Genomic DNA, 14382 nt, shown 5'->3' with positions numbered 1-14382 from the left:
CTTTCTCTGCAGGTCATTCCATACACTCACCACCCTCTGCATGAAAAAGTTGCCCCTCAGAGCCCACTAAATCTTTCCCCCCTCACTCTAAACCCATGCCCCCTAGTTTTGGACACCCTGGTGGTGTCTATCCACTTTATCTATCCTCCTCATAATTTTAAACATTTCTGTAAGGTCTCCCCTCATTCTGCTACATTCCAAGAATAAATACCTAGCTTGACCAACCTCTCCCTATAACTCAGGCCTTTTAGTTATTGCTACATCCTTGTAAATCTTCTCTGCATTCTTTCCAATTTAACCAGATCTTTTCTACAACAGGGTGAACAAAACTGTGCCCAGTGCTCCAAGTGCGGCCGCACCAGCGACTTGTAAACTGCAACATGATGTCCCAACTCCTGTACTCAGTGCCCTGGCTGGTGAAGGCCAGTGTGCTTAATGTCTTTTTCACCACCATCTGCCTGTGATGCTGCTTTCAATGAACCATGCACTTGTACTGCTAGGTCCTTCTGTTCCATTACACTCCCTCGTGCCCCAATTCATATTACCTATACTGGTTTGACGTTTCAAAATGCATCACCTCACACTTATCTCTATTGAAATTCATTTGCCACTCCTCAGGCCATTTCCCTAACTGATCAAGATCCCCCTGTAATTTCCCATAACCTTGCTCACTATCAACACCTCCTCATTTTGTGTCATCTGCAAGTTTACTGTCATTTACTGTCATTACTGCATCCAAATCATTTATATAAATAATGAATAACCAGGTTCCCAACACTGATACTTGTGGCACACTGCAGATCTCCAGCCTCCATTCCGAGAAACAATCTTCAACCACCACCCTCTGTTTCCTACCTCCAAGCCAATTTTGAATGCACCCAACTAGATCTCCCTGGATTCCATGGGACCTAACCTTCCAACCATGTGGGAACTTGTTGAAGGCCTTGCTAAAGTCCAAATAGACAACATCCACTTCTATGCCTCATCTACCCTTTTGGTTACCTTGTCAGGCACGACTTTCCATGCACAAAGCCATGCTCTCCTCCTAATCAGACTTTGTCTATCCAAATGCCAGTGGAGCCTGTCCCTCAGAATTCCCTCTGGTAAATTCCCCACCACTGATGTCAGGCTGACAGGCCTGTAGCTCCCTGGCTTGTCCTTGCTACCCTTCTTAAAGTACTGAACAACATTAGCCACCTTCCAGTCTTCAGGAACTTCACCAGTGGCTAACGATGAAGCAAATATCTCCACAAAGACCTCCACAATTTCTTCTCCAGCCTCCCACAAAGTCAGAGGTTGCACTGGGTCAAGCCCTAGGTATTTATCTGCCTTAATGCACTGTAAGGCTGCAAATACTTCCTGCCTGGTAATATAAATGTTCTACAAACCATTTCCACTTGTTTGCATTCTCTCTTGAGCAACTGTGATTTTCTCATCAGTAAATACAAGAAAAAATATTCATTAAAAAATCCCACCCATCTCTTGTGGCTCGAGACATAGGTGACCCTGCTGATCTCTAAGGGGACCTACTATCTCCCGAGCCATCCTTTTACTATTCACATAGTTATAGAATCTCTTGGGATTTTTCTTAAGCTTGCCTGCCAGATCCATCCCATGCCCTCCTGACTTCCCTCTTAAGTGCATTCTTAATCTTTTTATATTCATCAAGGGATTCACTAGTCCCTGACATCCCAAACCCAATGTACGCTTCCTTTTACCTGACCAGAGCCTCAACATCTCCAGACAGCCAGGTTTACCCTTCACCCTAACAGGAAAACGTTGTTCCTGGACTCATGATATCTCACTCTTAAAAGCCTCCCACTTACCATTTGTTCTTTTCCCTTCAAACAGGCTCACTTAATCAACCTCTGCTGGATCCTGCCTAATTCCCCCAAAATCAGCCCTGCTCCAGTTTAAGGACCCTAACCTGTGGATCCATCCAAGCATTCCCATCACTACCTTAAAACTAATAGAATTATGGTCATGAGAGTCAACGTGCTCCCTGACTGCCACTTCAGTTACCTTGGCCTGCCTCATTCCCCAAGACGAGGTCCAGTAATTCACCCTCCCGAGTACAACCGTCTATATATTGACTCAGGAAGCTTTCCTGAAAAACTTTCATCCCTTCCAGGCCCTTAACACTCTGGGTGGGCCAGTCAATTCTGGGGAAATTAACATCTCCCATTAACACAACCTTGTTCTTCTGAAAAATATCAGCGATTTCTCTACAAACCTGCTCAAGTTCCTGCTTGGGGCTGGCTGGGGTGTGGGGCTGTCTCCAAAACAGCCCCACTAGAGTGAGCCTCCCCCTTCTTGTTTCTAAGTTCTACCCATATAGCCTCACTGGAAAAACCCCCAAGAATGTTAGAATGTCTCTCTAAGCACCGCTGTACCTTCCTCCTTACCAAAAGGCAACACCCTCTCCTTGCTTACCTATACCTGTCATGCTTGTAGCATTTGCATCCTGGCACACTGAGCTGCAGTCCTACCCTTCTCTCAACCATTTGCTCTCACTGTCTACTGCTTTATCCCATGACTTGCTCCTGGTCAGATTCCCACCCCTTGCCAATCCTGTGTAGCATTAGCAAATTTCCCAGCAAGGATATTGGTCCCTCCCTGGTTCAAGTGCAACCTGTCACTCTTGTACAGGTCACCCCTCCCCCAGAAGTCATCCCGATGATCCAAGAACCTGAATCCCTGACCCTACACCCAACTCCTCAGCTGCACATTCACCTGGCCTGTCTTTCCATTTCTGACCTCACCAGCACGTGACACAGGGAGTCATCTGGAGATCACTACTCTCAAGGTCCTGATTCTTTTCTTAGCCAACTCCCTATTCTCATTCTGCAGCACCTCATCCCTTGTTCTAACTACATTGTTTGTACCAACATGTATAACAACCTCTGGCTGCTCGGCCTCCCACTCGAGAATGTTCTGCAACCTCTCAGAGACATTCTTGACTCCAGCACCCAGAAGGCAACACTGCATTCTGACATATCTTCTGTGGCCACAGAATCTCCTGTCTGTCCCCCTCAATATCAAGTTTCCTATCACTATTGCCCTCTGGCTGTACCTTTTCTCTCTGAGCCTCAGAACCAGTCACAGTGCCAGAAACCAGAACATCCCCCTCAACAGTATCGAAAGAGGTATACTTGTTATTGAGGGAAATGGCCACAGGTTAAACCTGCATTCTCTGTTCACCCCCTTTACTTTTCCTGGTGAGAACTCATCCCATTGAAGCATGCACCTTAGGTGTGATCACCCCAGTAAAAGTCTCATCTATGATGCTCTCTGCATCTTGGATCATCCTGAGTACATCTAAACCCAGCTCTAGTTCCTTGACCCAATATGTCAAGAGCTGATGTTGGGTGCACTTCCAACAGATGAAGTCATCAGGGAGACTGTGAGGTTTTGACTTCCCACAACTTGCAGGAGCAGCACTCCACTGCCCTAAGTGCCATTCTCCCTACCCCAGCGAAGTGCTAATGATACAACCCTATTATTCTTATTATGAGCAATTTCTCTACACACCTACTCAAGTTTTTTTTAAACAAAATAAACTTCATTCATAATAGAAAAAACTTTATACAATAATAAAAAAACTGTTCAAACCTTTACACTCGTGTACAGTTCAATTCTTAGTGTTACCTTTTTATGTATAAAAAACACAGCACCAATGCCACACGTGTGGCTCCCTGAGGTGATACCCCAATCCCATATTTACAACATTTGAGCGGCTTCCTCGCCTGACCCTGCCCCTCCCTCTCCAGTGGCAGAAGAACCCTAAACTGTCGTCCTTCCCCACCAAGCCCTCGCGCTGGCTGCACCCAGCTTCAGTGCGTCCCTCAGCACGTACTCCTGCAGCCTTGAATGTGCCCATCGGTAGCATTCTCCTACAGACATCTCGCAGTGCTGGGAGACCAACAATTTTCAGGCAGACCAAAGGGCGTCTTTCACCAAGTTGATGACCTTCCAGCAGCAGCTGATGTCCGTCTCTGTGTGTGTTCCCGGGAACAGCCCGTAGATCAGAGAATCCTCTGTTGCGCTGCTGCTGGGGATGAAACGTGACAAGGACCCCTGCATCTTTCACCACACCCTCCTCGCAAACCCACAGCCCACAAAGAGGTGGGTGACCGTCTCGTCCCCAGTGCAGTCTTCCCGGGGGTAGCGCGTGCTGGGGGTGATGCCCTAACCGTGCAGGACGGATATTACTGGGAGGGCCCCACTCACCGCCAGCCAAGCGAGGTCTTGGAGCTTGTTGGTGAGTTCTGGCAATGAGGCATTCTGCCAGATGGTCTGGACAGTCTGCTCAGGGAACCACCCCACGGTGTCCATTGAGTCCTTCTCCTGCAGTGTCTGCAGGATGTTCCGTGCTGACCACTTCCTGATGGACTTATGGTCCAAGGGATTGGTCCAGAAGAACTTTTCCATGAAGGACAGGTAGTGCGGCAACGTCCAGCTGACTAGGATGCCGTGTGGCCACGGGGCCAGGCCCATCCTTCGCAACAGCCAGGACAGGTAGAACCTCGGTACGTAGTGACACTTGGTGCCCACATACTTGGGTTCCACGCACAGCCTGATGCAGCCACAGATGAAGGTGGTCATCAGCATGAGGGCGACATTGGGGACACCTTTACCCCCATTGTCCAGGGACTTGTGCATGGTGACCCGTCGGACCCGCTCCATCCTGGATCCCCAGACGAACCGGAAAATGGCACGGCTGATTTCCAAGCTGGAGGAGCGAGGAACAGGCCACACCTGCGCCAAGTACAGCAGCCCTGAGAGCACCTCACACCTGATGACCAGATTCTTCCCAGTTATCGATAGGGAGCGCCGTTCCCAGTCCCAGTCTCTGCTTCACCTTCCCAATCCGCTCCCGCCAATTTTTGTTGCACGCCCCGGCCCCTCCGAACCAGATCCCCAGCACCTTCAGATAGTCAGGCCTGACAGTGAAGGGGACGATGGATCGGTCAGGCCACTTGCCGAAGAGCATGGCCTCACTCTTGGCGCGGTTGACTCTGGCCCGATGCCGACTCAAACCGGTCGCAGATGCTGATCAATCTGCCGACTGACCTCGGGTCCGAGCAGAAGACGGCGAGGTCGTCCATGTACATGTTTTCACCTGGGTGCCCCCACTGCCTGGCAACGTCACCCCTCTGATGCTCTCGTCCTTCCTGATGGATTCGACCAAGGGTTCTATACAGCATACGAACAAGACAGGGGAGGGAGGGCAGCCCTGCCTGACTCCAGACTTGATGGGGAAGCTGTCTGCTTCCCACCCATTGATTTGGACTGCGCTGCAGATGTCTGTATAGAGCAGTTGGATCCAATTCCTGATTCCCTCCCCAAAGCCCATTTTGGAGAGCACGTCCAACATGTACGTGTGTGATATCCTGTCGAAGGCCTTCTCCTGGTCCAAGCTGACCAGGCAGGTGTCCACCTCTCCGTCCTGCACGTAGGCAATCGTATCTCTGAGCAGTACCAGGCTGTCAAAGATCTTCCTGCCAGGCACAGCACAGGTTTGGTCCGGGTGGATCACCTGTCCCAGAGCAGACTTGACCCTGTTGGCGATGGCCTTGGACAGGATCTTATAATCCACATTCAACAGTGAGATGGGTCTCCAATAGATGAGGGTAATGGTACCCTTCCTCATGGACTCTGACATGCTGCCAGCTCGATGCATAGCGTTGTACACTTCCAGCAGGTCCTCAAGTTCCCACTAGTGCGGGGGGGGGGGGGGGGGGGGGGGGGGGTGGTGTGTGCGCAAGAGAAAGAACATGCATGCGCAGAAAACTAGGCATGGTAGCGTAGCGGTTAGCATAACGCTGTACAGCGCCAGTGACCCGGGTTCAATTCCCGCTGCTGTCTGTAAGGAGTTTGTACATTCTCAGCTTGACTACGTGGATTTCCTCCCACATTCCAAAGACGTACGGGTTAGGAAGTTGTGGACATGCTATGTTGGTGCCGGAAGCGTGGCGACACTTGTGGGCTGCCCCCAGAACACTCTACACAAAAGATTCATTTCACTCTGTGTTCTGATGTACATGTGACCAATAAAGATATTTATCTTAAAACCGGTTCGCGCGCATCGCTGGAGGTCCCCACAGCACCACGAGTGGCTGGAGGACCGGACGGCCAACCCCACTGGAGTAACCTGCCCGTTCCTGTTCGTCACCCTGCGCCTCCTCACCAAAGCCTTGCCTGTTTTACAATCTCCCGCGCTCTCACCGTCCCGACTCCGTTCAAGTCAAACTTACTAACACAGAGACTTGCCTCTTTTAACGTCTCCCGCTCCAAGTCCCGACTCCTGCAATATGAAACAAAATGAAATGCACGGAATCATACATTGGGTTTTGGAGGTTGGGGACTTAACCGTCACGGAGTAGTACGTGGTCATTTTCTGTCTCAAGTAGTTTTGCTCACCCACCCGCCTGTGCCCCCGGATCCTGCGGTTCCTTCCACGCGTCCGCGGAATCTGCATCCCTGGGCTTCTCCGGGACCATCTGCCGCCGAGAGACTGCCCACGGTCTCCCCGCCAATCCGAGCCGCAACGAACTGACCCTGGCTGGCAAACCGGGCTGGAGGTCACCGGGGAGCCGACAACGTCCAGCAGAGCGCGGTTGCAGTGCTTGTACATTACAGCCGACCCCCGATTTATCCCAGCCCCTTCCTTGCCCCACTCGTTGAACAACGACCGTCCGTAACCTACAGCCGCTCTTCATGCTTAGGGTTGGCACTACACCTGCGCGGAATACCTGCTTCCGCGAAATGCCGGAGGTCCCCACAGCGCCACCAGTGGCTGGAGGACCGGAGGGACAATGCAGCGGGTCAGGCCGTTCGGCCCCTTCAATGGGACACCCACAATTTTCAAGTTCAAGTTATACTTTATTGTCATTCACCCATGTGATGTAAAGCACATGGAGGAACGAAATGTCATTTCTCCCAGACTCACACAACAGAAGACATACAATAAACGTAGACAGAAAAATAGTGCAGGAACAAATAATGGGAAAAATGGTATTTACAGGATACGAGATTAGTGCAAGGTCAGTGAAAAACCGAGTTGGACAAAGCAAATTCAGAACTTAGTGTATTGCATTAAGTGAATAAACATGTTCAGTCGCAGCCAAATTTCTTATGCGCCATTGTACAAACCAGGACTTTGCTTAAACTCCACCCAAGTCACCCTCGAAGAACTTTAATGGCCAGCAAACACTATTCTTATCAACAATCAGCTGTCTAACTGGTTCAGCCACGGCTGCCTTTCAGAGGAAGGGCTGCCTATGGTCCACATTGTCACAGTCTATAGTTTTCTAATTTACTGATTGTACACTTCACTGGTCATTATCGTTTATTACTGCACAGTAATTGTCTGACAACATCCCTTAAAGCTCCAATTCTGTATTAAACAGTGCATCTTCTTGTCCTGAACTCAGCCAACTGTGGAAAAACAGCTAAATTGAACACATTTTCTGGTTGCTGTCACATTGTTGTGTGGGGTCTTGTTCAACAGAACTGGCTGAAAAAAAAGTCACAAAATATGTTCAATGTCAAAACTCAAAATACTGGAAACTCATCACATCAGGCAGCATCTGTGCAGAGAGAAACACCCATCGTCAGAAATGGGGCCATCCACAGATGTTGTCTGACCTGCTGAGCATTTCAGATTTCCAACATCAGCAGCTTTATTTTGATCAACAAAAAGTAGCAAACTGCTGTAAAATATTTTGGACTCCAATGTAATGACAAACAACCTCAGTTAAATACCATGTTCCACCCAATATGCCTGTTAATTTAGTTCTCAGTTTTACATACAGTTGCACACAAAATCTGTTCCATTGAACTTATCCCCAAAGCATCAGTTTACCCCAGGATAATTTTGTTGCATCTGCCTCTGTGCCCAAGCATGCCCTGCCGAGAGGCAGTGAACAGATAGTGACAAAAATGTGCAACATTTCTTGCAGCTCAAGCAGGCTGTTCCGGCATTCATCATGACAAAAATAATTTCTGAAATTCTGACCCGTTTTCTAAGAATATGAAGAAGCAATTCCAATGCAATACACACAAACTGCTGGAGGAGCTCAGCAGGTCTAGCAGCATCAATGGAAGGAAATGCATTGTCGACGTTTTGTGCCGACTTCGGCCCTCTTCCTTTCCAGTCCTGACAAAGTCGACTATTCATTTCCCTCTACAGATGTTGCCTGACCCACTGAGTTCCTCCAGTATTTTGCACTTGTTGCTCCAGATTTTCAGCATCTGGAGTCTCTCATATGAAGTAAAGGCAATGTTTGTTTCTACACATACCTTTCAGTCATTCAGTAAATCCACTGTCAGTCCAGCTTTACAGGACATTGAGTTGTTCTGCAACCACAGACATAGGTCAATAAAATTGCTGCTAACATGCCTTGTCAAAAAATACATGAAGGATTAATTTTAATCACACTTTCCTGAATTCAGTCCTGATGAAGGGTCTCGACCCAAAACATCTACTGTTTATTTCTCAGCATAAATGCTGCCCGACCTGCTCAGATTTTCCAGCATTTTGTGTGTTGCGTCAGTGGTGAAACCCTTTTGGTTTCCTTCTTTATACAACCATATCATGAAGATCATATGTATTCAAATACTAAAAAAAAGCCAATCCATTGACCAAAGGGCCCCCAGGCCACACCGTCCTGTAAAGTCCTCCCTAGAAACATTTGGGGTTATGTGACCCAACCCGAGACAAACACCAGCTGCTCAGTCCACCAACAACACGGCACAGCCTGGCACAGAACAGGTGTTGTGTGACTTTAAATCACATAACGCTTATTTCATCACACATACAACAGGACAGCACAGGACAGGCCCTTCAGCCCACAATAATATTGTGTCAAATTAATTAAATCAATAACTCCTAATTAATCTAATTACTCCCCCTGCACATTGAACATGTTCCTCACTTTCCTGCAGATTCATGAGCCTGTCTAACAGTCTCTTAAACGCCTCTATCGTACCTACCTCCACCCCCACTCCTGGCAGCACATTCCAGGCACCCACCACACTTTGTACTAAAAACCTGCCTCGCACATCTCCATTGAACTTACCCCTTACTGACTGTCTATCAATGCCTCTTTAATTTTCTGGGACACCAGTCTGGGACACCAGTAATGACATTCAGTGTCCGGGGTGGAGCTCAATCTGGGACACCAGTAATGTCATTCAGTGTCCCGGGGGTGGGACTATCTGGGGAGAGAGCCCTTTTGGCCAGGTTGCTGAGGATGTTGCAGCTGGAATTTTTACTCCAGTCCCTGCTGCAGCCTGTTGATATAATGGTAACTTGTCAAATATCTCAATAGTTGTGCCTGGGTCTGCAGTGATCTTGGAGCTGCACTGAAGTGTGATTGTAGAATCAGTGGTCCCCCTGATGCAGAGTGATGGTGATAAATGGGACGGATTATTTAACCTGCCACTCATCATGTATTCATTTTGTCTGGTTGGAACTGAACAGTGAACTGATTATTTTGATTTTCCTCACTAATTAAAATGTCCCTCTGTATTTACGTTACATTTCCGTTGGTGAAGTCAATAACCAGTTGTCAGTTCCAGACGTGCAGTTTGACATCTGATGATTTGAGGGTGGGATTTGCTGACGCACTGACTGCTGCAGTTTGAGTGGGTCTGGCTGCTGGAAACAGTGAGGCAGACGTCGTCAATGGACGTGTCCTCAGCCTGTGGGGATCCGGCCTGAGGCTCCCAGCTCTGATGTTCAGACTCTGTCCCCGAGTGCCGGACTTCTCAGGGGAATAGTTTCCCTCCCTCTCCTCCACCTGATCCTCTGAAATTCTGAAACCTCCACTGGATCAACTTTCAGTATCCCAGGGATACATCCTAGGTGGTAATCTCTGCACATAATGTGACCCTGGAACCCTGGGATCATTCTGGTCAATCCACACTGTTGTCACTGAGGCTGGATTCTCCCTCCCCTGGTGTGGGGCTGTGCACTGCTTCCTGTGCTCCCGGGACAGGCAGACCTGCGCTTTGTACCGCTGAAGCAGAGTCCCTGAGACATGGAGTGTGGTGTCCCTCAGCCTTACTATTTGACTACTGTAACTGCCCTTTACAGAATCGATGTACATGGACCTCCAAGTCACTTTAACAGCTGGAAAAAGCAACATTTCCATCGGTTGGTAAGTGTAATCCTGGTTTGTTCTGGGGAACTCTCAGGGAGCAGCCCCACTGATATCTGAGATGATTCACAAGAGCAGGGCTCCAAGCCCTGAGCAGTTGGACCACAGGTAGCAATGGGACAGTGGGGTGTGAAGGGTGGGTGTGGATGGGGGAGGTGGGGGAATGGAATTGGATGACGTGCAGGAAGGCTGAATGGTCTGGCAGTGAACGTCCTGCTGTCCCTCTGTAACATGGAGGGTCTGAATCACAAGAACAAATGCTGGAAGAACTCGGCAGGTCAAGCAGCATCCGTGCAGACAAAAGGAGGGTTGACGTTTGAGTTCGAGCCCCTGATTCGGACTGAGTGTGGAGGGAAGGTGGTCGGTATGTAGAGGTTGAGGAGGGGTGGAATGAGTGAGATGGACAACAGTGGGGGATGGGCGGTGGACAGTGGCAGGGGATGGGTGGGATGGAGACTGGGGCGGGGCGTGAGCTGATGAGGGGTGGGACGGGGTGGGCGGTGGTGGGTGATGCCTGGAACAAGATCATGGTGATAGGTGGAAACATAAGGGGGAGAGAAGCTGGTTGGGACCGGCTGTGGGGCAGGGGTTAGTGTACAGGCTGATGTCCGAGGGTTGGAGCCAGCAGTGGGGGGAGAGGAGGGACTGAATTGACCATGTGCAGCATTAGGCCGTTCGGCCCATCGAGTCTGGTCTGCCATTCAATCATCGCTGGTTTCTTTCAACCCCATTCTTTCCCTTCTCCCTGCAACCATTAAACCCCCTCTCCAATCAAGAACCCATTGATCTCTGCCTTAAATACACCCACTGACTTGGCGTCCACCACCCTCTGGGGCAACGAATTCCACAGATTCACCTGAAGAAATTCCTCCTCATCTCAATTTCAAAGGGACGGACCTTCATTCTGAGGCTGTGGTCTCATATCCTGGACTCTCCCGCTGCTGGAAACATCCTCTCCATGTCCGCTCTTTCCAGGCCTCCCAGTATCCAGTAGAATCACCAGTCAGACCCCCACCCCCGTCTGTTACCGGTCAGACCCCCACCGTCAGTCACAGGTCAGAGCCCCCCCCCCCATCAGTTACCGGTCAGACCCCCACCGTCGGTCACCGGTCAGATCCCCCCCCAGTCAGTCTCCGGTCAGACCTCCCGTCAGTCCCCGGTCAGACCCCCCGTCGGTCACCGGTCAGACTCCACCCCCGTCAGTTACCGGTCAGACCCCCACCGTCAGTCACCAGTCAGACCCACCCCCATCAGTTACCGGTTAGATCCCCCGTCAGTCACTGGTCAGACCCCCCCCCCCATCAGTTACCGGTCAGACCCCCACCGTCAGTCACTGGTCAGACCCCACTGCCATCAGTTACCGGTCAGACCTCCCCCGTCAGTCACCAGTCAGATCCCCCCCCAGTCAGTTACCGGTCAGACCCCCATCGTCGGTCACCGGTCAGACCCCCCCCCCATCAGTTACCAGTCAGACCCCCATCGTCGGTCACCAGTCAGACCCCCCCCCATCAGTTACCAGTCAGACCCCCATCGTCGGTCACCGGTCAGACCCCCCCCCCATCAGTTACCAGTCAGACCCCCATCGTCGGTCACCAGTCAGACCCCCCCCCCATCAGTTACCAGTCAGACCCTCATCGTCGGTCACCGGTCAGACCCCCCCCCCCCCAGTCAGTCACCGGTCAGACCCCCCCCCGCCGTCAGTCACCGGTCAGACCCCCCCCCCATCAGTTACCGGTCAGACCCCCACCGTCGGTCACCGGTCAGATCCCCCCCCCCATCAGTTACCGGTCAGACCCCCACCGTCGGTCACCGGTCAGATCCCCCCCCCCCAGTCAGTCACCGGTCAGACCACCCACCAGTCCCTGGTCAGACCCCAACCCCGTCAGTCACCGGTGAGAACCCCCGTCGGTCACCGGTCAGACCCCACCCCCGTCGGTCACTGGTCAGACCCCCCCCCCCCACCGCTCTCTTGAACCCGCCCTCGCCGCTCCCGCGGCCCTGACGTCACCCTCACTGCCCGGCTCGCGCAGAGACCGTTTAACGGCCGAGCGCGCGCCCACCAACCGCCACCTGACCCTCCAACTGTCAACAGAGGGGGGTCGAGCAATCCTGTTCCCATTGGTGCGAGGGGACGTCAGTGACTGGTTATAACCAATAGCGGAGGCGGACCCGCCGAGGGGGCGTTACCCCCGCAGACCCCGCCTCCCGCTCCCTCCCCAAACTCCCGGTTAAACCTCAGAGCAAATGTGCCGCTTGTTTATTTATTCCCATTTCCCTCCGGGGGGAGTTGGGGCCGTTTGTGAACCGGTTTCCCCACCGACGGGTGAAGCGGCCGGAGCCGCTAGTCTGACTGATTGATAGGTTAAAGACATGTTGATTGGGCTGGTCTCCCCTCGGACTGTGGCGGCAGGGATGGAAGCAGAGCGCTCTGATCAGGGGATGTTGTGGGGAACGAGCACTGTGGCCCGTTGCTTCCCTCACTGACTGCGAACCCAGAGCGCGGGACCATCTTTTCCGCCACAGCTTCTGCGAAACTACAGGAACCGCATAGATTTTAATGTCCTCTGTATTTTGTTGAGACACAGAGGCACTGAGTATCAGTAATCGTGATGATAAACCCACCCCTGACTGTTCCCGGACCAATCTGATGACTGCCGTGTCCTGAAGGCGCACAGCCCTCCTCACTGGTCGTCTCTATATGTGACTCTATTCCCACCGGGGCGCCTGGTTCCTCAGCACCTCTCAGATCAGTTGGAACCACGAACGGACAATACGAGCTGGACTCCACGGGAACGTCCACCCGCCGTGAATTAATCAATATAATCGATTAGTTTGTAGTTGGGTCTCAATTTTCCTTCCTTCCCTCGGCTGCAAGGAACCCGCTCACACACTGTTCGATGCGGCTGCCGCCAGCAATTATATGAAAGCACCGCGATCTGCTCTGCAAGTTTTGCTGTTGTCTCAGCTGGAAGTCTCACCTGAACACCTGTCCTACTGGTCATTATTGGAGTGTTTGTCGATGCCTGGTTCTCAGTGCCGCGATGCCACCAGCCCCCAAAATAATTTACGCCTCCGGTCGCGATGACACTAAGCGGAGGGACAGGCGAATATTTGGCCCGTTTCTGACGGCTTTTCACTTTTTATTACAGCGAACCTGCTGGCAATTGTCATTATTTCCCGAGGAAACTACGGTCTTTCCAAATGTATCGGCGCCCACATGATGATCACGGCAGTGTCAAATTTATCGGTCATCATCATCAATGTCGTTCTGTATGACATTTTAATTCCCCGTCTGCCACCCACATTTCTGCATTACACGGACTTCCTTATCGCCATGCCGCATCTGATCAACGTCAGTCTGGATCTGTCACAGTGGTGTTCAGTCGTCGTCACCTCTCACTGATATGTTGCCATGTGTTGTCAGAAGTTTAAAAACAAAGTACTGCCGAGTGAAAACGGTGAGAATCCTTGCAGCAGAAATTCTGATCCTGATTTCCTTGGAGAAAATCCCCTACCTGTTTGTATTTCAGCCTAAACGAATAATTGTCAACGTTTCTTGGGGTATTGAATTTAATTTTGACGCCAGGAGTTCGCCAGCATTTGTCGCGTCCACCCGAGTGAAAGCTGTTCAAGATTTGTTGTGCATCTTTCGTTTAATCCTTTTGCTTGATGGGTTGACAGTCAGAAAATCCCGAAGGGGATTCCGGAGTCACAAGAGTGAGAATCATCATGAAAAGGAAATGGAAAACAGGAGAAAATCCCTAATATTACTGTTCAGTGTATCGGGCAGCTTCATGTTACTGTGGCTGCCGGCGGCTGCGGCCCATTTTATCGCCGGTCTAACCATGCATTCCGATCGCGACTATTCCTCTCCCGGATATATCGTTGTTCAAACCGGAGGTCTGCTTGCGCGCCTGAGCTCATGCACATACACTTGTATTGATGCAGCGACCCAAACTAAATTCACAGAGGAGCTGAAAACGATGGTAATGTCTCCTTGGGCGGTTCTTCTGGCATTGACGAAGAAAATATCCGTCAGACCAAGTCTTCCTGCCCTAAGTAGAGCTCAGTTCCAGCCTCCTTTCCAACCGCGAGCATTCTGTAAGGGATCCGGACTGTCCTTGTGAAAACGAGTGTGATCAAATGATTGAGTTCCGTGCCTCATGGCGCGGGTAATTTACACAGCCTGATTGTCGTATCACAATGACAAGAATTA

Source organism: Pristis pectinata, chromosome 39 (assembly GCF_009764475.1).
Source record: "Pristis pectinata isolate sPriPec2 chromosome 39, sPriPec2.1.pri, whole genome shotgun sequence".
Taxonomy (NCBI): domain Eukaryota; kingdom Metazoa; phylum Chordata; class Chondrichthyes; order Rhinopristiformes; family Pristidae; genus Pristis; species Pristis pectinata.
This window is presented reverse-complemented; position numbering follows the sequence as displayed.